This window comes from Capsicum annuum, chromosome 6, assembly GCF_002878395.1.
Source record: "Capsicum annuum cultivar UCD-10X-F1 chromosome 6, UCD10Xv1.1, whole genome shotgun sequence".
Lineage (NCBI taxonomy): Eukaryota > Viridiplantae > Streptophyta > Magnoliopsida > Solanales > Solanaceae > Capsicum > Capsicum annuum.
Window position 1 is genome coordinate 25,131,070 of NC_061116.1, and position 23,674 is coordinate 25,154,743.

A 23,674-nucleotide genomic window follows, 5' to 3' on the forward strand; every position below is an offset into this window, starting at 1 on the left:
GAGTCAGATAAGCCATTTTACGTAGAGTCTTGATCATCAGTGTAAAGTGTGCCACATCTATGAGAAAGAGTCTATAGAGTGTTTTAGGAAATCAACTCTTCTTTCATGATCTATCATGCATTCAGTGTCTCTATCTGCTTCTAACTCATGCTTTTATGTGACAAAAATTGCCTCCCCATTGAGCTAACACACGCAAAAATGATAACCAGCCACCTCAGCCTGTAGATCCTTTAAATGAGAATATGTCACATGTAGAGTTTTGGGCTACCTTTTAGGCACTAGTCCAAGCTGTGATAGCTAATGTTCAGGGAAACTATCAGGCTACAGTCCCACTTCAGCAAAATGGGGACTTATCTACAACTAGAATTTGATATTTTATGAGAATGAACCCACTAGAATTCTTTAGGTTAAAAGTAGGTAAGGACCCACAGTTTTATCTAGATAAGGTGAAGAAGATCAACCAAATTATGTATATTTCTGAAGAGAAGAGTATAGAATTGGCATCCTATAGGCTGATAGATATTGCATATGATTAGGTAGTAATATGGAAGAAAAGTAGAGGGGAGAATACAGCTCTCATGTCTTGGCAGATATTTTAGGATGCATTCTTAGACAAGTTCTTCCTATGTGAGATAAGGGAAGAAAAGATAGAAGATTTCATGAACCTAAGGCAAGGCTCAATGACGGTGAAAGAGTATTGCCTCAAGTATAACTAGTTGTCCAAGTATGACCCTGATTAGAGGGCTAAACCTAGGTCAAGCAAGAGCAAGTTGATGACCGGTGTATCTGGGTTGGTAATTATGGAGTGCAGAACTGCTATGCTTATTGGAAACATGGAATTTTCTAGATTGATAATCCATGCTCAGTAGATTGAGGTAGAGAAGTTTAAAGAAAGAGAGAGAGTAAATAAAAAGGCTGAGAATAGGACAATTTGAGTATGGCCAGGCTAGATCTCAAGGAGGAAATCATTCACAGTTTCATAATCGTTCAACTATGCTCATATCTTTTTCAGCAGCGCTCCCGTACCCAAGAATAGACAGGAGCAGTGGGGTAAGTTGTCTATGTCCATATCTCAAAATAGTGTAAGTAGTAGGCCCTGTTATCCTCCATGTGCTAAGTATGGTAAGACCCATCTGGGCGAATATTTGTGGGTCAGAAAGGTTGTTATGGTAGTGGGCATTCAAGTCACAGAATCAAAGAGTGTCAACATGCTAGACAGCAAAATAGAGATGTTCGTCCCCAGACTCAGGCTACTAGTACACCAACTTCTTTAGGTCGCCCAGCTCCTCCTTAGGGAGCATCTTCCAGTACCGGTGGCGGTCAGCGCCAGAATTAGTTTTATGCTTTACCATCTCGCCAGCAGCAAGAAGATTCACCAGATGTTGTTACTGGTATGCTTTGTGTCTTTCATCTTGATATTTATGGGTTGTTAGACCCTTGGTAGAGTTCCTCTTATGTGACCCCGTTAGTTGCAGTAAATTTTGAGATAAATTCTGAAAAGATCCTTGAGCCTTTCTTAGTTTCTACTCTAGTAGGTGAGTCAGTTATTGCCAAATAGATTTATAAAAAGTGTCCTATCGCTGTCCTTCATAAGGTCATATTAGCAGACCTAATAGAGTTAGATATGGTTGATCTTGATCTTACTCTTGGTATGGACTGGCTTCATTCCTATTATGTATCTATAGATTATCACACCTGTGTGGTAAAGTTTCAGTTCCCGAATGAGCCAGTCTATGAGTGGTCAGGTATTCAGTGTCTCCCAAATGCCATTCATATCTTATCTTAAAGCCAGAAAGTTGATTTCCAAAGGGTGTATCTATCATCTAGTTCGAGTTAAATACACTAAGTCTGAGACTCTAGCAATTTAGTTCGTCTGAATGGTCAATGAGTTTCCTGAAGTTTTTATAAAAGATCTCCCAAGGGTACCTCCCGATAGAGAAATAGAATTTGATATTGACCATCTTCTAGATACTCAGCCCATATCTATTCCTCCTTATCTCATGGCTCTAGCCAAACTTAAAGACTTAAAGGAGCAGCTTAAAAATCTTTTGGATAAAGGTTTCATAAGGCCTAGGGTTGCTTATATAGAGAATGATAAGAAAGAGTTAGATTGGATAAAGGTTTCCAGAGGGTGTTAGATTGGTCGATTAAACTGAAGGAGATGTTTGGGTTTAGAGTAGTTCAGAATCTTTCCTAGTTTTGGAAGTAAAGGAAAAGAAAGACAAGGATCCTAGTTTGGTCAAACTAAAGAAGTCAGTTAAAGACCAAAAGGTAGAGGTTTTCTCCCAAGGGGGAGATGGCGTTTTGAGATACCAAAGTAGATTGTGTGTGATATGTGTTAATGAATTGAGGAAGCAGATTAAGGTGGAAGCTCATGGTGTGCGTTATTCTATTCATCTAGGTACTACCAAGATGTACTGTGACTTGCGGGAAATCTATTGGTAGTGTGGTATGAAGAGAGATATAGTAGAGTTCGTAGCTAAGTGTGCTACCTGTCAATAGGTTAAGGTAGAGCACCAAAGACCTAGTGGTATGTTGTAAGAGTTTGGTATCTCCACTTGGAAGTGGGAAAAGATGAATATAGATTTTGTGACTGGTTTACCCTATTCACGTCGTCAGCATGATTCGATTTGGGTCACTGTAGACAGATTGACTAAGTCAGCGCAAATTCTTGCCAATTCACACATCCTATACAGCTGAGGATTATACTAAGTTATATATTCGAGAGTTAGTCAGGTTGCATAGAGAGCCTTTGTCCATTATTTTAGATTGGGGTATTCAGTTTGCTTCCCAGTTTTTAAGAGTTTTTCGGAAGGATCTTGATACCTAAGTCCATCTTAGTTCATCTTTCCACCCTTAGATAGATGGTCAAGTAGATATAACTATCTAAACTCTAGAAGATATGTTGAGGGCATATGCTCTTGATTTCAAAGGTAGTTGGGATAAGTATTTGTCGTTGATTGAGTTTTCTTATAATAATAGTTACCATTCTATCTTACAGATATCCCTATTTGAGGTTCCTTATGAAAGGAGATGTAGATCGTCTATAGGTTGGTTTAAAGTGGGTGAGGCTGCTTTGCTTAGGCCCGATGTAGTTTTTAAAGCTATAGAGAAAGTTAAGTTGATTAGAGCAAGATTAAAAATATTCGAGAGTCAACAGAAATCATATGCAGATGTGAGAATAAGGGACCTCGAGTTTGAGGTTGGTGATTTAGTATATTTGAAAATTTCACCCATTAAAAGGGTGAAGAGATTTGGTAGAAAGGGGAGCTTGAGTGGCTCGCAGACTTGTTAGCCGTTCATCCTGTATTCCACGTCTCTATGCTTAAGAAGCACATCGGTGACTCCATTGTTGTAGTTCCTTTCGAAAGCTCAGATATTCAGAACAACGTTTCATATTAAGAGATTCTATTCAAGATTTTAGATTATCAGATTCGTAGCTAAGGAGCAAAGAAGTTTCCGTGGTCAAAGTTCTTTGGCGAAATCAGTCTGCTGAGGGCGCTACTTGAGAAACAGAAGAAGATATATGAGCTAATTACGCTCACCTCTTCACCGCAAACTCAAATTTAGCCAAAGGTAATACTCTTCCTTAATTCAGTTTTTTTCTAATCACAGATTCAGCTATATAGTTGTCCTCATGTAAGTTCAAGCACTCACAGAATCACTCAGAAGCTCAGAATGATTTAGATTCAGTTTTGCAATTATTTTAGTTGTGCATGCTATCATATGTCCTAGAATTCCTCAGTATTCTTAGTCTAACGAGAAAAATTTGAGGATGAATGTTTCCAAGGGGGAGATATTGTAAGACCCCGTACTTTTTTAACTCAATTTGATGACTAGAATGGCAAGCGTTATCTTCAAGAAAGAATGAATTTCCGTACATATGCAATTTTCTTATATTAGACCCTCCAATACTTAGGAAATTGAATAAGATTTTCAATTATATAGATTCACCTTAATCCGACAATCGAGTAAGAAGTTATGGTGATTTTAAGTTTCATTCATAAAACACTGTGATTTAGGCCCGTAGCGCATCGCGTAGAAGTGTAAAATCACAATTGTCAAATTCTAGTGAGACTTCGTGATCATGGGCATTGTGGAGGAGTCTCATTTCACATTTAGCAATTTCTAGTGAGCCTACGCGATATTGGCGCATTGCGCTAGTGGCCAAAATGGCAAACCAAAGGGGCACCACGATTGTGGTGCATTGTGGTGAATGCCCAGTTCCCACTCATTCTTTTCCAGTGAGCCACCACAATAGCGGTGTATCGCGGTTGCTGAGTAAATCAGAATTTTTGGTCATGTATTAAGTTATGATTTAAAGTTTAATAGGAGCATTTTGGTCAATCCCAAAGGCCCCAGTTCGTGTAAAACACATCATTAAGCATATTTCAAATTGATGCATGGGTCACTAAGCCCTAATTCAAAATTGTTATTTCAAGACTATTTGTGCTATGAGCACCCTATGATAAGATTATTCTCAGATTTTCGATAAAGATTTGACCTTTTGGTCCTAATCTAAGATAAAGAATCCACATTTGTCATATGACTTAGGATTTAAAGAAAGAAAAGCATAATTGATTTTCTTGTAAAACCTTGTGCTATTTTTGAAATGAATTTCTTAAGATTCTTAGCATAAGAATGAGAGTAGTATTTAGCACCGAAATGGGTATGTTACCAAGGATTCATGCCCTAGAACTACGTGTCACAGTAGGATTAAGATTATTCCCACTTCTACGTGGATGACTAAGATTGTGATCACTTAAGATAAGAAGTTCTATTCTGATGGCAAGGGTAAAATAGCTCTCCCCAATGTAGTAAAAACATTGAACTCCAGGAATACTCACATGGTTTATGTCGGTTAGAAGAACCTCCCAAAAGAAGTCCCCTACTCTTAAAACATTCTATTGGTTTAAAGCCTTAAGATAAAAACAAATGTTTTGGAAGCTATGGTTTTTAAGATTCTTAAAGTCTTGAAATGAAGTATTTTCCTTATAGTTGACAAGATAATGTAGTATTTTTTTAGAAAGAATAGATTTTAGAACTGAATGTAATGGCTCACAAGATTTATAATATATTCTTTATTATTCATGATTTATGATCTTCAGTTTTCAGATTACTCAAGCCTGTGTGAGTCATTTACATTTAGTGTGCATGATTTTATAAATTGTGATGATATTATTTACTTATTGCATTCACCCCCATATTCTCAGTACATTCCCGAAGTATTGATCCACATATACGTCTATGTGCTACATTATCTCATAATATAGGTTCAGGTGCTCAGTCTCAGCAGAGTGAGTAATTTCCAAGCATCTCATCTACATCTCTACAGTTGTTAAGTCCTCATAGTTTGGGGACTTAGCTATTCAGATTTCCAGTTCATTAGCAGATGGTTCAATATTTATTTCAGACAGTTTGAGTCAGTTGGGGCCCATCCCAGTGACTCACTTCTTTCAGTCAGTAGAGGCTTGTCGGACTAATAGATTCAGTTTAGACTTTAGTTGCGGTATTTAGATGTTCAGTATTTTCTATTTCATATTGATGAGACTAGTATTTTTCAGATAATTTAGACATTTTTCCACATTTGTTATGATTTTACATTCATATTCCCCTATTTTGAGATTTAGATTTAGTTGAAGGCAGCCAGGGTCAGCTCAGGACTACTTGTAGTTCGGAGCACCGTATGGCGTCCCGAGAATCAAATTTCGGGGCATTACATAATGCCTATTGACTACCCATTTTTTGGTACTCATACTATAATTCAGCATATTTTTTCCTGATGAAGATCTGGGTGTGAGTCGCCAAAACTGATGAAATCCTTATGTTATGTTATTGTTCAAAGATAGGGTGAGCATTTAGAGTCCAAAGATGATTCTCCTCCCTCTTTTATTTTTTATTACATTAGTTTTTATTTTGAGACTATGATGTATATTCTGAAAGTGTCTAGCACTCTCTTTTCGCATTAGTGGCTCTTGTACTAACCTTACCAGTTAATGGGGAAATTCATTTTTATATTTTTTCCTCTTTTCTATCTTGTATAACATGCATTTAAAAGTCTCCAAAATAGACAAAATGGTCATTGAAATATTTTTGTAGAATTATTATTTAATTATACTTATAGTATTTTAAACAAGGAATTCTAAAATATATGGTTAGTTTTAAAAATTAAGGAGTATTAGAATATATAGTACAACACAGTTTATGATAAGAATTATTAGAAAATTAAAAATTATTGAGTACTAAAATATATGGAAGAAAATGGAAGAAAATATTGAAAAAGAAGTACACTTAATTTTTTCTGGGCCAAAGAAGTACACCTTAGCACTAATTTCCTAGGATAAGTTCAAACGGAAAAAGGAATAACTAAAATAAGTAGATAACTAATTACTATTAATCTAAAATTGTTATTTTAATTCTTTAGTTTGATTGTCATTATTTTTATTTGATAGTATATTTTTCTTAAATTATTAATTATTTTTACAAGATTTAAAATTAAAGAATTCTACAATATGAGATAAGATATTAAGTGAATTAATAATTAAAAGAATTAATATTGATAAATATATAAGACTCCTAAGTATAAGGAAAATTTGTATGTGAAGGTGACTACTAAATATATGGAAAGTTTATGTGAAAGTTGACTCCTAAATATATGGAAAGACTCCTAAAGTTAATGAATTCTCCATTTCTATAAAACATTTTATAATAAACAAAAATCTTAATTGGACATTGCCAACGCAAAAAAAGTAATAAGTTTTGTTGCTTCTCTTCATTGAAGCTATATTTTCGTTGGTTAGGACTTAAGATCCACCAACTATTGTTTTAATTGCAAGGATCACTACTAAAAAAAAATTAGAAAAATCGACCAAAGCTTGTGGTCGGAAAAAATTGACCACATGTAGTCAGTTTTTTATTTTTAAAAAAATATTTTTTTTGAAAAAAGCGACCACATGTTCTCTCTTTTATATTTTAAAATTTTAAAATAATTATTTCAATAATTTTTATATTAATTATTATTTTTTAAAAAAATAATTAAAAAAGCGATCACTTCTGGTCGCTCAGCCATCGGAGCGCCACACCAACAACCACGTCCAACTGCCACCGACATCGCCTCCTCCACTATCTAACTCTAGTGCGCCACTACCTCCATCAGTGACGGATAGTCATACCACCAACAAACTGGGGATTTTGGGTTATAGGTGACAAAAGAGTTTTAAAATGAGATGTAGATGACACAAGTCTTAATTATTGAGTGGAGGTGACAATTACTTTATTATGGATTAAGAAAGTTGAGAAAGTTTGAAAATAGCCCACAAGTTTTTAAATTTATACTTTGATCCAAATATTTACCTATATAACGAAAAACGGAGGGAAAAAGGTGTCTTTCTCTCTCTTCTTACCCATTATTGTTTTCTCTCTCTTAGTAATTTTTGTTGTTCATTGTTGCTGCTACTTTATTCATCATTTTCTGCTTTATTATCATAATCCTCTACTTAATTATCATCTCCATCTTCTTCTGGTTGACCATTTGTTATTGTTGTTGTTATTACAGCTACTATTGCTATTTGACCAATTTCTTAGGTCAAATTTTATTTCGAACATCACTTTCTACTTTGGCATTACTTCATAGGAGACCTTGGTAAGTCAAATTATGATTTTTAGTAGAATTTGTCATCTGGGTAACTGCTACTGTGTTGTTGTTCTTCCAACAATGGATAGAACCCGATCTTGATTCCAACATAAGATCCATCTGTTTAAACGGATAAATCATCTTTTGCAACAGATGAGACATCTATTTTAATAGATGACTAATATATTGGATTTATGTTTAAATAGATGGATCATCTATTGCAACATTTGACACATCTATTGCAACAAATTAGTTATCTGGTGCGACATAATAAATATCCTTTTCAACAGATTAGTAACCTGTTGCAACAGAACCTGAACATGATTCCAACATAAGTGTTGTCAGTTGTAACAGGGTAAATATCTGTTACAACAGATTACTAATTTGTTACAACAGGTAAGTCATCTGTCGCAATAGGTTAATTATCTGTTTCAACATGTCACTCATCTAATGGAAATAGCTTCAAAGGTGATTTAGTACAGTAACATCAATCCCAATAGGTGCTTTATCTGTTACAACAGATATTCAGGAGCGTAATATGAATCCCAATAGGTAAGTAATTTGTTACAACTGATCACTTACTTGTTGCAACAAATTACACATCTGTTGGGATTCATTCACGGCATTATGAAATCATTATTAACTATTTTTAATAAATAACTTTATTTAGGTACCACTAATGGAGGGATCAATAATAATAGGGGTGGATTGTCATAGTCAATGGATCGAGAAGAGCAATCGATATGTATGGCATTTGAAGGAGGGAGAAATGCTAGATACAATAGCTATGACAATCCAAAGTGATGTTTCGTATGATGATTTTATGAACTTAATCATCATCTTTGGTGGACTGAATTATCAACAGGAATAACTCGTCATTAACTACATGCACAACTCCTTTGAAAATCAGAGGGTACTTCCTTTCAAGAAAACCGATCAGGTTCGATTGCATGCTTATCTAAGTGATTCAACCAGGCTAGTGTTAAGGGTGTACATGGTTGAAAAAATGAGAGAAAATGAGAATCAGAATGTAGAAGAAGAAAAACAAGAAGACTTCTTTGATGATAGGTTAGGTGATCTAGACATAAATATTCCAGATGATGATCAAACACCTATGCCCGTTGATGCGACCAATACGATGTGCAATTCTTCTCAATTGACACAATATGGAAATCTTCAAGACAATGGGATCAGCTTTTTATTGGAATGCCATTCAAGGACAAGAATTAAATATCTAACACTTTGTTTATTTCTTGCTTGAAAAAATATTTCAGAATAAAGAAGGTGATTAATTCGAGTAGTGTCTTTAGCTTCAAATGTGCTAATTTGAACTACAAGTGGTGGTTGAGAGCGGTGAAGTATGCAAGTTCTGACAGATTCGTTATTCATAAATATGAAAATCATTGCACATGTGGTTCGGAGCACATCTCGGGCCAAAATTCTTACACCACGGCAAAGGTCCTCGGTGAATATTTCAAGAGTAGTTTCCCTAATAGCAAAGGCCCTTCAACAAGGGTTATGGCCAATCAACTCCTTATGGATTTAGGTGTCCTAGTCAGTTATTGGAAGATATATAAGGTGATGGGGATTTCCAAGGACTTGGTTAAGGGGACACTCGAGCATAGGTATGCAGTCCTTGATGCCTACCATAACATGATTGAGTCTGAAAATCCCGAAAGTAAGACGGCATTACATCTGGATGAAAACGGAAGGTTCAAGAACTTTTTTGTATCCTATGGTGCTTGGATTCAAAGTTTTCGACATTTGAGAAAAGGCATAGCCGTCGACGGTACCTTATTAAGGAGAAGTTATAATAGAGTTCTGCTAGCAGCGGTGGTGCAGGATGCGGAGAATCACATCTTTCCTATCACTTTTTGTGTAGCGGGCAAGTAATGTGATGCCTCTTATGTATTTTTTTTTTGAAAAACTGTGAAGCTGCATCGAAGATTCTGAAGAGTTGTGTTTTGTATCTGATAAGCATCCAAGTATTCCAAAGATGGGTTCACTTTTCTTCACTTCAGCTAACTTTGGTTGTTGCATCAAGCATCTTGGAGAGAACATTCGAAACAACTATCACAATGAAAGGGTCGTCACCCTTTTTTATAGAGTAGCTAAAGCATATAGTAGAGAGGAGTTTTTAGACCATTTCAATCAAATAGCGGATGTGAATCCCAAGGTAGCAGAATTTCTCACACGTGTTGGTTTCGAGAGATGGAGCTGGGCATTCTGTCCATCATATAGGTACATTCTTATGAATTTAATGTCTTGTTTGATTTACAAGTCTAGTATGATGTCGTACTAAGAGATTCTTTTCTATAGATATAGTATTATGACATCAAACATAGTTGAATCGGTGAATTCATTGTTTGGCAATGAAAGATAATTTCCCATCAAGGCTATGTTTGAAAAAATAAGCAAGAAATATAGCAAATTTTTTAACGAAAGGCGTGTGCAATTCAAGTGCCCAGAAAAAAGAACCTGATTTGTTATCAAAATAAAAAAAATAATATCAACGAACGTCAATTTAGGGAATAGGTTATTCTCTCATAAAATAGCAAATTACAAACTCAGAATCACCGGTCATAGTGATGCTGCCATGGTCGATCTTCAAACAAGATCTTGTACGTGTAGAGTTTTAACTTGGAAAAAATACCTTGTCCCACATGCTATGGTAGTGCTTCGAGCTCAATATGGTCATAAATATGGACCTAAAGTTTATGAGCACTTCTCTTAATATTATTCAGTGGAAAAATATGAAATGACATATAGTGGGCATATTACTATGGTGTCTCCCGAAGAATCTTGGGTTGTTCCTGCAGAGCTTATGGGGAGATTAATACCTCCTCCATATATTTATTCAAGCACTATCAAATCGAAAAGAAAGTCATACAAGAGGAGGCGAGGAGTTGGAGAATAATTTTCATCAAGAAGAAACAAGTGCTCCATATGTAAGTGTGTTGGCCACAAAAGAACTACACACCCGAATCGTAATCCACCATGATCATTGTAATTGTAGAAACTTGTGTTGTTGTTTGCTTGTTGTGGACTTTTATATATTTAAATCATTTTTGTGAACCTAATGTTTTCATTTATTATATATAATATATCTTTTTTAATAACTTGTGCATCAATAAAAAAAGGCAAAACATGAACTAAATAATACAGCAGACCATAGTTAATCTCAATCGTTTCATCGAACTGGAATGTTTTTCTCCAACAGAAGACAAATCTGTCAAAGCAGATGGATAATTTATTGACAGAAACCCAACAGATGACCAATTTGTTCCAACACATGATCCATCTGTTGAAAGAACTCAAAAGCCAAAATTGCTAATGCTACTGGATTCAACATTGCTCCTTGCCTCCAACCGTCGACATGTTAATATGTATGTATGTTTAGAAGAAATAGACAGAATGGAAATTGAATAAGAATTAAAATTCCAAAGTCAACTAAAAGTAATCTTTTCATTAAACAAAAAATAAAATACATTAGGTATAGATCCGATATAGAAAAATTAAAATACATACTCTAAAAGAAAAACACATTCGAATTATTATTATCATCATCATCATCATTAATGAAGGACGGCCAATCAACTCACAGTAGCAGGGCCCTCATCAGCCTCTGCACTCTCTGAACATCGTCGCTCTCACAGCGACCAACTCTGTCTGCAGGTCATTAACCTGTCTCTGAAGTTCCTACATTGTGTCGCATAGAATAGCAATGTCTTAAAGAGGATCAGTCGTATCTAGAACACGCATGAATTGTCAAATGTAAAGAAAAAAGTCCAAAATGTAGTACAACGTATACGACAAACTGGTAAATTTACACCAGAAAAAAACTTACCTCAACGAGAAAGGAATATGCTCTTTGAAGAGAAATGGTTGAAGATGTCACATGAAAATAAAAAATGTAAAAAATAAATAAAGTTGAGTAAAATGAAGATTAAGGAGGGACCTATTCATAGAGGATTGAATCTGGACGTGTCAGGAGAAGGCACGACTGTTCAGCTCCATTGTATTAATTACATTCAAACTGGTGGCATTTTGTTTTTTGTGAAATTTACTTAACATTAATACTTCTCACCTTTTCAAAATGGTTTGAGACTCATTAACAGCCGTTATTATTGAGCTATTGTAACAAATCGTCCATCTGTTGCAACAGATTTAGCATCTATTACAACAGATAGATTAAATGTGCAACAGATGGTCTGTCAAAATAAATTTACGATCTATTGCAATAGATGGATTGTATGTGCAACAGATGAGATATCTGATACAACATATGTATTATCTATTGCGACAGATGGACCATATGTTGTATGAGATGTTTTGATTTCTTCAAACACCTGATTCATCAGTTTAAACAGATAGAGTATTCGGTTAATTAGCTATTTCAAATATGTTAGATAAAAAGTCATGACTCCTCACCTCTTTTTAGTAGTCCCTCAGTTTCGTATTAGTTGGTCCCTATGGACATGGCACACCAATTAATAAAAATATTAATTAGGCGATTATTTTATCAAATTGACCTTATTAATTATATTTTGAAAGTATAAATATAAATTATATACTTTATGTAGTCATTTAATAATAGGGGTAATCTTGGAAGAATATAATAAAATTCTCTTGATTTTATAAATAGGACAACTAAATTGAAACAAATATACTTAGCAAGAAGTAATAACATACGTGCAGATGAATAAACACCATCTGTTTTGTCGCAACAGATTTACCATTTATTGCAACATATGGATTATCTATTGCGACAGATGGACCATATGTTGGAGGAGATGTTTTGATTTCTTCCAACAGTTGATTTGTCTGTTGCAACAGATGAAGATTTTGATTCATCAGTTGCTTTGAATATGTTAAGATAAAAAGTCATGACTCTTCAAACCTCTTTTTTAATAGTCATCACATGCGTGCAGATGAATAAACAACACTATCTGACATGTCCTAATAGGGTAGGAAGAATAAGGTGCGCGCAATGGATCCCATTTTCATGCATGGGAGTTATGTATATTATTGATCAGGCTACCGTGACAGACACACATAAAGAGTAATGATTTTATGAATGCAGTTTTTTATCGATTAGACATTGATCCTTCAAAGAAGATCATGCATTGTACAGTTTAGTTTGATAGGTGCGAACTGATAAGGCCAAAGGGTTCCAAGATGGTGGTGTCGATACCCTATTACAATTTAATAACGGTTTATGCTCATTATTTTTATGTCAAGTTTAGGGAAGGGTTCAAGATTTTGGCAACAGTGTAAATATCCAATAGTGATTGGACTAGTTTTAATGGTACAATGGACTTCTTGAAAGTCCTCAGAAGCCTCACAATGCAGCAAACAACGATGGAACCAATAAAAATTGCCCTAGTCCAAACTTATTTGAATGGATTGCTAGAGGAAACTTTTATACAGCAGAAGGCGCTTCGGAGAATACATGTGTGCGAAGGGGGAGGTGGAGAAATTCATATATCATCTTAGACCTTGTTTAAGAGAAAACACAGGGTAGGAAGGAAAGTGTAGCGAAATTGGCCAATGAAATTGACATGAGAAACGAAAAAACTAGATGAGCTTTAAATATGAAAGTTTATCCAAATATAAAAATCCATCAGTCGATGAAAAAAAAGAATGGTCAACAAGAGTGGAGCTGGACACTTTGCTCGATAATGCAACTAGTGAGTGTGGCTTCAGTTAAGACTCTCACAAAGTCCAGGACCAGAACTCTAAGGAAGAAGCTTCACGAGCACGAAAGGTGGTAAGATTGTCAACCAGAATTAAAACCTGAACCAACAACTCCTGAATTAAAAATAAGGGAAGCCAAGGCATCAATTTCTAAAGTATAACTTGCATGTCATGCCTTTTGTTTGTGGCTATGATCAGATCAATGGAAGTAGAAACAAAAAAGTAAGAAGTTGGGCCAAAATCCCATGCCTTGTTGTTTCCACTGCCTTTGACCTGACCAGATCCATAAACAGGAGGCATGGGATGTAAGTTTAACTTGAGAAATTGCCACCTTGGTTTGATCCCATATTTTTAATGCAGGAGTAGTTGGTTCAGGTTTTAATTCAGACCGACAATTTTACTATCTTTCGTGCCCGCGAAATTGCTTCCTTAGAGTTCTGACCCTGTATTTTGTGGGTCTTCGTTAAGGCCACGCTCACTAGTTGTAGTCTTTAGCAAAGTGACTAGCTCATGTCCTCTTTAACATTCTTTTTTTTCTTCAATGACTGATGGATTTTCATTTTGGGATACACTTTACATTCGCAGATCATCTATTTTTTTCATTTTTCATGTCAATTTCATCAGTCAATTTCGCTATCATTTCCTTCCTACCCTGTGTATCCTCTTAAACAAGGACTGGGATGATATATGGCCTTCTCAACCTTTCTCTTCTCGTATAGGTATTCTCCCAAGCACCTTCTGATGTATAATAGTCTCCTCTAACAACCCATCTATATAAACTTAGACCAGGAGAATTTCTATTGGCTCCATCGTTGTTTGCTACAGTGCGAGGCTTCGGAGGCCTTTCAATAAGTCCATTGAACCATTAAAATTGGTCCAATCAGTATTGGATATTTACCTACCACCAAATACTTGAACCCTTCCCCAAACTTGACACAAAAACATAAGCATAAACCATCATTAAATTGTAATGGGGTATCGACACCACCGTCTTGGTCCCTCAGCCTTACCAGTTCAAACCTAACAATCTTAACAGTAAAATACCATATCTTGTTTGGTAGATTAATGCCTAATAGGTAAAAAACAAACATTCCCAAAATCATTATACTGGATATGTGTTTTCATGATAGGTTGATCAGTAATACATACCTCCCATATATGAAGTTGTTCTATCTGCAAGAAACTTATTCCTCCGAACCTATCTTTACTCAAGAATAATGTTGGCTGGGCAAAAATGGATCTAGATTCACTTCTTTTTATCTGCAAACAAGATAAATACATTTATCATTAACAAGAAAAGAACAAAAAAAATATTACAAAAGGATAACAAAAAATTGAGCGAAACAACAGATGACCAATCTGATGCAACAGATTACCCATCTGTTCAACCTATGAGGTATCTGTTGCAATAGATAGATGACATGTTAGAACAGATGGTTCATATGTTGGAATGAATCAAACCATCCTTGCTACTGATTTGATTTCTTCAAATAGTTGCTCCGTCTGTACAAAAGGGTAACACAAATTGAGTGACTAAACAGATGAAAAATATGATTCAACAAACTACCATCTGTTCAACCGATGAGGCATCGTTGCAATAGATGGTTGACATGTTACAATAAATGGGTCATCTGTTGGAATAAATCAAACCATCCTTGCTATTGGTTTGATTTCTTCAAATAGTTGCTCCATTTATTCCAACAGTTGATTTATCAGTTACAACAATTGAGGAAAATATTGCAACACAACCAACAACATCATCAACAACAAAAAAACAACACCATATATTCCAACACCATCCACAACACAAACGTCACATGTTCCAACATGACCATCACCCACAACAACAGCACCACCAAAGTACCAAACAAAAGACATTAGAAAACAAACTGAAAACAAGGCCTTTTAAGTTCGCCCAACAGATGACTTTTTTTGCATATTTTAATAAAAACAACGGTTCGTTTATTCAAGGCTTAAAAGTCAGCTTTCCTTCAATTTTCTTAATAAATAGGAAATTGGGAATATGTAAATCATTAATAGCAACAGATATAAATATCTAATTTAAATGACATACAAAGAAGAAGATGGCATGGAAAGAGAAATAGTGAACTGTACCTGCAATGTCAAAAAATACAAGGGATCAGAACATCTAGTTTAGTCAAGAAAGATATTGATTAGTTGAGATCTAAAAGTATCCTCATCCGAAAGAAGAAAGAAAAAAAGAGGAAAAAAGGAAACAAAGAGAATTGAGAATAAAGATAAGTGATAGATGAGTTGAGTCTTACTTTATGGATGAAGGAGAGAGTATCTAGATATGGGTTTTAAATAGTCATTAATAACTTTTGAGGGGCACAAGGAGATGGTGACATTGAAAAGACCAGATAAAACTACTCAGGATATTTTTGAGTTATCCAAGTAGTACGAAGTAATATTTTTTACTGACTTAGTATTTTAACTTTTTAATCTCGGATAGGAAATACCTAAATTGCTTTAAAAAGGATCTTAAAATATTTAAGTTCCACAGATGACGATTTCTGTTTGAAAATCTCCAAAGCTCGATCATCTGTCACAATAAATGACATAATCTATTTGATATTTTACAATAGATGCATAATAAGTTGCAACATATTACCTAATCTGTTTGATTTAATCCAACAAAAAAGACATCTGTTGCAACAAGTTGAACATTTGTTTATATATAATTTTAATTGAGTTCATATGTTAGACTAATACCCTAATTGAATAATCTAGGACTAGCGGTGAGTTCTCATAAGGTCAACTACAACTTCAATTGAGTCTTTTAGCAATTGCATTATGAGAAGGTATTGCATTTCTCCTGACCAGAGTCGTCGATCGATCACTCTGAGCTGAACTGATTCTTACTACATCATATATTAACCTAATACCTTTATTTATTAATCTAGTACAAGGGGTGAGTTCTCATAGGGTCAACTACAATAGATGGCAGTGCCTATTTAATAACTTACAACATATGGGTAATCTATTGCGATATATGACAATCAATTTGATAATTTATAATAGATGGTTAATCTGCTACAACAGATGACTTAATCTATTTGATAATTTACAACAGATTCATAATATGTTGCAATAGATTACATAATCTGTTTGATTTAATCTAATAGAAAAGACATCTGTTGCAACAAGTTAAACATTTGCTTATATATAATTTCAATTGAGTCCGTTAGACTAATACCTTAACTGAATAATCTAGGACTAGGGGTGAGTTTTTATAGGGTCAACTACAACTTTAATTGTCTTTTGGCAATTGCATGATGAGAAGGTATTGCGTTTCTCCCGACCAAAATCGTCGATCGATCACTCCGAGCCGAATTGATTCTTACTACCTCATATATTCAACTAATACCTTTATTGATTAATCTAGGACTAGGGATGAGTTCTCATAGGGTCAAATACAATAGATCGCAACGCCTATATGATAATTTACAACATATGTGTAATCTGTTGCGACATATAACAATCAATTTAATAATTTACAATAGATGGGTAATCAATCGCAACAGATGACTTAATCTATTTGATAATTTACAATAGATTCATAATATATTGCAACATATTACATAATCTATTTGATTTAATCCGACAGAAAAAACATCTGTTATAACAAGTTGAACATTTATTTATATATAATTTTAATTGAGTCCATATGTTAGACTAATACCTTAATTGAATAATCTAGGACTAGAGGTGAGTTATCATAGGGTCAAATACAACTTCAATTATGTCTTTTGGCAATTGCATGATGATAAGGTATTGCATTCCTCCCGACCAGAGTCATCGATCAATTACTCTGAGCCGAATTGATTCTTACTTCCTCATATGTTCAACTAATACCTTCATTGATTAATCTAAGACCAGGGGTGGGTTATCATAGGGTCAACTACAATAGATGGCAGTGCTTATTTGATAATTTACCACATTTGGGTAATCTGTTACAAGATATGACAATTAATTTGATATTTAACAATAGATGGGTAATCTGTCACAATAAATGACTTAATTTGTTTGATAATTTACAACAGATTCATAATATGTTACAACATATTACATAATTTGTTTGATTTAATCCAACAAAAAAGATATCTGTTGTAATAGTTTGAACATTTGTTTATATATAATTTCAATTGAGCCCATATTTAGACTAATACCTTAATTAAATAATCTAAGACTAAAGGTAAGTTCTCATAGGGCCAACTACAACATCAATTGAGTCTTTTGGTAATTGCATGATGAGAAGGTATTGTGTTCCTCCCAACTAGAGTTGTCGATCGATCACTCTGAGCTGAATCGATTCTTACTACCTCATATGTTCAAATAATACCTTCATTGATAAATCTAGGACTAGGATACTAATACCTAAATTTAATAATCTAGGACTAGGGGTGAGTTCTCATAGGGTCAACTACAACTTCAATTTAATAATTAGTTGGCAATTGCTTGGTGAGAAGGTATTGCATTCCTCCTGACCAGAGTCATCGATCGATCACTCAAAGTCGAACCGATTCTAACTACCTCATATGTTCAACTAATACCTTAATTGATTAATCTAGTACTAGGGTACTAATACCTTAATTGAATAATCTAGGACTAGGGGTGAGTTCTTATAGGGTCAACTATAACTTCAATTTAATAGTTATTTGGTAATTGCAAGATGAGAAGGTATTGTATTCCTCCCGACCAAAGTTGTTGATCAATCACTCTGAGCCGAATCGATTCTTACACCTCATATGTTCAACTAATACCTTCATTAATTAACCTAGGACTAGGGGTGAGTTCTCATAGGGTCAAATACGACAGATGGCAGTGCCTATATAATAATTTACAACATATGGGTAATCTGTTACGACATATGACAATCAATTTAATAATTTACAACAGATGGGTAATCTATCGCAACAGATAACTTAATCTGTTTGATAATTTACAATAGATTCGTAATATGTTGCAACAGATTACATAATCTATTTGATTTAATCCAACAGAGAAAACATTTGTTGCAACAAGTTGAACATATGTGTATATATAATTTCAATTGAGACCATATGTTAGACTAATACCTTAATTGAATAATCTAGGACTAGGGGTGAGTTCTCATAGGGTCAACTACAACTTTAATTATGTTTTTTGGCAATTGCATAATTAGAAGGTGTTGCATTCCTCCCGACCAGAGTCATCGATCGATCACTCTGAGCCAAATTGATTCTTACTACCTCATATGTTCAACTAATACCTTCATTGATTAATCTAGGATCAGGAGTGAGTTCTCATAGGGTCAACTATAATAGATGGCAGTGCCTATTTAATTATTTACCACATATGGGTAATCTGTTGCAACATATGACAATTAATTTGATAATTTACAATAGATGGGTAATCTGTCGCAACAAATGACTTAATCTGTTTGATAATTTGCAACTGATTCATAATATGTTACAACAGATTATATAACCTGTTTGATTTAATCTAACAAAAAAGACATCTGTTGCAATAGGTTAAACATTTGTTTATGTATAATTTCAATTGAGTCCATATGTTAGACTAATACCTTAATTAAATAATCTAGGACTAAGGGTGAGTTCTCATAGGGTCAACTACAACTTTAATTGAGTCTTTTGGCAATTGCATGATGACAAGGTATTGTATTCCTCCCGACCAGAGTTGTCGATCGATCTCTCTGAGCCAAACTGATTCTTACTACCTCATATTGTTCAAATAATACCTTCATTGATTAATCTAGGACTAGGGTACTAATACCTTAATTGAATAATCTAGGACTAGGGGTGAGTTCTCATAGGGTCAACTACAACTTTAATTTAATAATCATTTGGCAATTGCTTGATGAGAAGGTATTGCATTCCTCCCGACCAAATTCATTGATCGATACTCTAATTCGAATCGATTCTTACTATCTCATATATTCAACTAATACCTTAATTGATTAATCTAGGACTAGGGTACTAATACCTTAATTGAATAATGTAGGACTAAGGGTGAGTTCTCATAGGGTCAACTGCAACTTTAATTTAATAGTTATTTGTCAATGGCTTGATGAGAAGGTATTGTGTTCCTCCTGACCAAAGTCATCAATCGATCACTCTGAATTAAACCAATTTTTACTACCTCATATGTTCAACTAATACCTTCATTAATTAATCTAGGACTAGGGGTGAGTTCTCATAGGGTCAACTACTGCAGATGGCAGCACCTATTTGATAATTTATAATATATTGGTAATCTATTGTGAGATATGACAATCAATTTGATAATTTGTAACAGATGGGTAATCTGTCACAAAAAATGACTTAACCTATTTGATAATTTACAATAGATTTGTAATATGTTACAACAGATTACCTAATCTGATTGATAATTTACAACAGATGCTAAATCTGAAGCAATATGTTGAATATTTGTTTTTATACTAGTTCAACTGAATTCATATGTTAGACTTACAGTACCCTTTTGGAAATTTCATGATAAGAGGGTTAAAAAGTACGCATATCTTTTATAATTTTAAAAATAATTAAGATCAATTCGGACCAAATTAATATTTTCAAAACTTTTCATTCTTTTTGAAAATACAAATCAACCCATACAAAATATTTCATCATTTCAAATCTCAAGTTCTCACTCTTTCCTCTCTTATTCTCACTCAACAATACAGTACAGACAACAACTACTCAACAAATTGCTAAACCCTTCATAACAGATCACTTTTCTTCTCATTTCCAACCATATCGGTGTTATTTTTGACTTCGTTCTTACTTGTATCAGTCATTTTCTTTTTCTTCATAGGTAATAGAGTTTGAGAAGAGCTTTATATATTTTATTTTTGTCTAAAAAATAAGGAATTTTAAGTTAATGATGAAAATTAAAACTTTTAGTTGTATTATCTTTGAGAATAGGTTTACAATTTTGAGTTTTAATGGTAAAATCATAGGAAGAACTCGAGAAAACTCTAGTTTCTATCGCAGTGTTCCATTGACTGTTATTGGATTGTATTTGTGGTGTTGGTAGTGGTGGTGGTGGTGTTTGTGGTCGTCGTGGTGGCACTGGTGGTGGCATTGGTTGGTGGTATTTGTAGTGGCTGTCGGTGGTGTTGGTATTCGTGCTATTTGTAGCATTGGTTGGTGGTGTTTGTGGTGGTGGTTGTTGGTGTGTCGGTATTGGTGGTGTTTGTAATGTATTTTTTAAAATTTATGCATATATCAATTATAATGTAATTTTTATTTTTCTATTGTTTCCAGGTAAAACATGTCTCCCAAAAGAAAAGAAAGTAAAAGTGGATCAACGTCTGACCACCCAAAAAAAGGCTACAGTACTGAGGAATTCGGAGGAGCTTACTGAACAAACTGAACCTGACAAATTATATGAAAACAACGTTGAGGGAGGTGGACAAGGGTCTGTAAATGGTGATGAAGAAAATGAAAGTGAGAAAGAGGAGGAATTAGAGAGTGAGAAAGAGAAAGAGGATGATCATCAACATGATGATAATGGATCACCAATGGGGCGTGAATTAATATCAACATCCCAGCATGATCCTGTCAAAACTTTTAGTATTGACAAGTTTCAAGTTGCGATGCTGATAAATGACCCAAAAGCAGAACTAACTGGTCAAATTATACTTAAATGTCAGATGGGGAAAAATTTTAATAAATTTAGGAAAATTATGAAGAATGAAAACATAGACAAAATTTTTAAGAAGAGATACTTTAGATGCTTTCTTAAGATGCCTGAGGATCCCCCTACCCATTTCCATTTCCCTATGACGATGGTATATGGTCTTTTCAAGTGCAGGATCAAGTACGTGAGGGATGATAAAGATTCGAAGGAAGGGGGCAACAGGAAGATGGATAAAATCTGGATCAACTATTGTGGCATGTTGGTTTGGTTTGGCTTGCAAAAGTTTGCCATAGTGACAGGCTTGAGATGCCATTGTCCAGAAGAACCACCACCCCGTAAAACACCCAAGGCAATAAAACGTAAGGAAAAAATAGATGGGTTGTTTAACATTGATCTACGCGGCTACAAAGCATAAGATTTGTTGATCGATCTCAAGGATAAAATCATACCAGAGCAGTACAGGGAGCAATTGTGTTTAGTTTGGTTTGCCCATTCAGTTATAGTGGCAAGAGACATCAACAAGGTCATAGAATATGATTTGTTGGTGCATGTTAAGGATTTTGATAAATTCAACAATTATCCCTGGGGATATGACAGCTTCTACTTGACTGCTCAATATTTACTGACAAAGCTATCCTCAGGGACAACCACATTATACGGCTTTCCTTGGGCGTTCATGGTAAAATTAATCACTATTTTTACTCATCCATTAATTTATATTGGATATAGTTATTATGACTTTTTTTTCTTGCTTCCTAATTACATTTTTTGAGCTTGGGCATTTGAAGCCATTCTTCCCCTCCGAAAGCAGGTAATGGATTACCCAGATGAGGTTTCTCATCCAAGGATGATTAGGTGGTTGGCTGCAAAGAGCAATACTAAAATCAAGGAGGTTGATGTCTTTAACCGTCCTGATGATCCAGTACGTCTTCTTCAAATAAAATAATTTTACTCAATGAAATATATATTGAACAGATGTTATACCTGGTGCAATAGATGTTATATCTGATGTACCAGATGGGACATCTCTTGTGATAGATTACCTGTCTTGTGGCAACCGGTGCAACAAATGGATAATCTATTGCGACATATCTTGCATCAGATTAGCCATCTGTGGCTTTGGTTCTCTGAACCCAACTTATAATAGATTAACCATCTACTGCAAATTATGCAACAGATGTGTAATATAATGTAACATATTCTTAATCTATTATGACATACAGATCATCTATCGCATAACATGTAACCTAACAAATTACCCATCTTGTGTAACTAGTGCAATATATTGGTAATCTGCTGCGACACATGATTGATATTTTGCATCATATTATCCATGTGTTGCTCTGGTTCTCTGAACCCGACTCAAACGGATTTTAACCATATACTACAAACTATGCAACAGATAGGTACTCTGATGAAACATATTGTTAATCTATTATAGAAGTTGACTTAAAATGTAATCCAACTGTGAAAATTATTATATTATATGATTTAAATGTATCTATCTTTTTTTATAGGTTGTGAATCCATAGATCGTGCCTACTGGGGAGGAGTCAGTGATGACTTCTTATATTACTCTAGGTCCTATTAATACTATAGTAGACCCAATGGTAGAGTTAGTAAAGAAGGAATTGGCTGGAGCAACAGCCATAAGAAGAGCAGTTAGGCATGGTCAGCCTAATATTGAGGCTCTTCATGACCAACCTACTAAGATAGATACGGGTGCTTCTTCTGGTGGAGTTGTTGGTGTTGGTGGCAGGCATACTAATGCTGCTACCACCTGTGATGATGAGCATGTTGATGATCAAGATAAAATAAATATGTTTTAAAATACCCCTTTCACAAGTCCCCCTCAACATTACACAGGTCCCTCTCACCCTTACATCGGTCCCTCTCACCCCTCTTTATCCTCGTATTCTCGTTGCAAATATGAAGAGCGCAAGGACAACTAAGATAAACTCTTTGAAAAAGTAGAAACTATCACTAAAGCTATCAAGTAACTCAAATCCAAGAGATTTGTCATACCATCCAAGAATTTAAGGGAGCCACACACTCCTACAGTGTTGGTTAGGAGAAAGAAAAGAGCACTTAGAGACGTACTCTCCGATCAAAAGTAAAAAAAAAATTGCAATTCCTCCCTCTCCAGAAGTTGTTGAAGTTTAGGGGCCAATTAAGAAGGTGGACATATGCACAGAACTTAGCGCTGAAGAGAAGAGGGATCTGCGACAGGCCAAGAATGCCAAGCCAGGCACACCAGATTATCCCAAGCCTTTCTTTTCCCTCTAAAACTTCCAGACTATGTCTGATATGCGTATACCGTACGAGGACAAGGCAAGTTTACTTTTCCTAACCTAGCCTTCTAATCTAGCCCATGAAGAAAAAGCTATGAAACAGATGTGAAATCTATTGCAACAGCTGGGTATACTGGTGCAATTGGTAGTGGTTTTATTGCAACTTATTATCCATCTGTTGCATAAGTTGCATTGGATTATTTATTCAGTATGAAATAGATGGACCATCCATTTCAAGTTTATAATTACTAACCTATTTAAAAATTAACTTCTTATATCACAGCATGTTGACAAAATTCTCTACCTCATGAGAAAAAGACAATTAATGTACTAGAAAGCTTATGACGTTCTCGATAGGATAATGGACCTCAAATTTTGCAATAAGCTC